Source organism: Oryctolagus cuniculus, chromosome 5 (genome assembly GCF_964237555.1).
Source record: "Oryctolagus cuniculus chromosome 5, mOryCun1.1, whole genome shotgun sequence".
NCBI lineage: Eukaryota > Metazoa > Chordata > Mammalia > Lagomorpha > Leporidae > Oryctolagus > Oryctolagus cuniculus.
Window position 1 is genome coordinate 51,204,175 of NC_091436.1, and position 2,218 is coordinate 51,206,392.

Below are 2,218 nucleotides of genomic sequence, written 5' to 3' on the forward strand. Positions count from 1 at the left end.
GGTCGGATGAGGGGAGAGGAGCAGAAAGGATGAACTCTGGGATCCACAACTGCTGCCCAGAATCTACCCGGCACACGGGCTTTGCCAATACCTTTCGTAACCACTGCAGATGGCTGCAAGGACATTTACAGTTGACCAGTGCCTGGAACCTCTTATCCCCTCTGTTTTATACCCACCAAGGAAGGCACAGGGGCTCTTCTCTCCGTGTTCTGTTGGGCAAGGAATTTCCTTAGGTCAAGTCCTCTTCCTTCCCTACTTGGTCTCCAAAGCTAACATTGTGTTTGGTTTTTATTATTTATTTATTTGAGAGACACAGAGAGACAGAGATCTCCATGCACTAGTTCACTCTCCAAATTCCCATAATGGCTGGGTCTAGGTTACAGCTAAAGGCAGGAGCCAAAACTCAATCCAAGTTGCCAAATTAGGTGTTTTTTTTTTTTTAATTTTCAAAGGAAACAAACTTCATGTATTCATATATACAGATTTAGGAATATATAATATATATAATAATATATAATACCACCCTACCCCAACTCCTGCCAACATTCCCATGATTCCTCCTCCTTCCTCTCTTTTTCTCTCTCAATTTTTAAAATGATCTATTTTCAGTTTCCTTTATATTCATAAAATTAATCCTATACCGAGTATAGGATTCAACAAATAGTAAGGAGAAAAAAGCACTGTTCCTCAACGGTAGAGACAAGGGCTGTAAAAAATCATCAATCTCAAAATGTCAATTTTACCCCTATACATTTTTTGGTACTCTATTAGTTATCACAAATCAAGGAAAGCATATGTTACTTATCTTCTGGGGACTGACTTATTTTACTAAGTATTATGGCTTCAAGTTGCAACCATTTTCTTGCAAAAGACAGTGTTTCATTCATTTTTACAGCTGAGTAGCAGTCCATAATACATACATACCACAATTTCTTTATCCAGCCATCAGCTGATAGACATCTGGTTGATTCTATATCTTAGCTATTGTGAACTGAGCTGCAATAAACATGAGGATACAAATAACCTCTGCATATGCTGATTTCATTTAGTTTGGGAAAATTCCCATGAGTAGGATTGCTGGATCATATGGCACATTTATATTCAGCTTTCTGAGGTATCGCCATACTGTCTTCCACAATGGCTATACTAGCTTACATTCCCACCAACAGTGGATTAGGGTAACTTTTCCCCCACATCCTTGACAGCATTTACTGTTTATTGATTTATGTGTGAGAGCTATTCTAACTGAGGTGAAGTGAAACCTCCTTGTGGCTTTTATTTGCATTTCCCTGATGACTAGTGATCTGGAGCATTTTTTCATGTATCTGTTGGTCATTTGAATTTCCTCTTAAAAAATGCCTGTTCAAATCCATTGGCCACTTGTTAACTGTATTTTTGTTTTGTTACTGTTGAGTTTCTAGACCTCTTCATAAATTCTAGTATTAATCCCTATTCAGTTGCATAGTTTGTTAATATTTTCTCCCATTCTGTCAGTTGCCTTTTCACTATGCTGAGTAGTTCCTTTGCAGTGTAGAACTCAGATCAATACAATCTCAATTATCTATTTTGGCTTTGATTACCTATACTTCTGGGGTCTTTTCCAATAAGTCTTTGTCTATGCCAATGTCTCACAGAGTTTCCCCAATGTTCTTTTATAATAATTTGAAGGTATCAGGCTGTAGATTTAAATCCTTGATCCACATTGAGTTGGATTTTTGTATAAGGTGTAAGGCGGGGGTCTTGTTTCATACTTCTTCACACAGAGATCCAATTTTCCCAGCACAATTTACTAAAGAGACTGTCCTTTCGGAATTGAGTTTAGTTCTTTTGTCAAAGATTAGTTGCTGTGCATGCATGAATTGATCTCTGGAGTTTCTATTTTTTCCTCTACTAGTCTACATGTCAATTTAGTACCAGTATAAGGCTGTTTTGATTGTAACTGCCCTGTAATGTGTCTTGAAATCTGGTATTGTGATTCCTCTGTCTTTGCTTTTGTTATCTAATGTTGCTTTAGCTATTCAGGGTCTCCTGTGTTTCCATATGAATTTTAGCATATTTTTTTCTAGATCTGAAAAGAATGTTCTTGGCATTTTGATTGGGATTGCATTGAATCTGTAAATTGGTTCAGTAGTATGGACATTTTGATGATATTGGTTCTCTGAATCCATGAGCATGGAAGATTTTTCCATTTATTTTTGTCTTTTTCCATTTACATCTT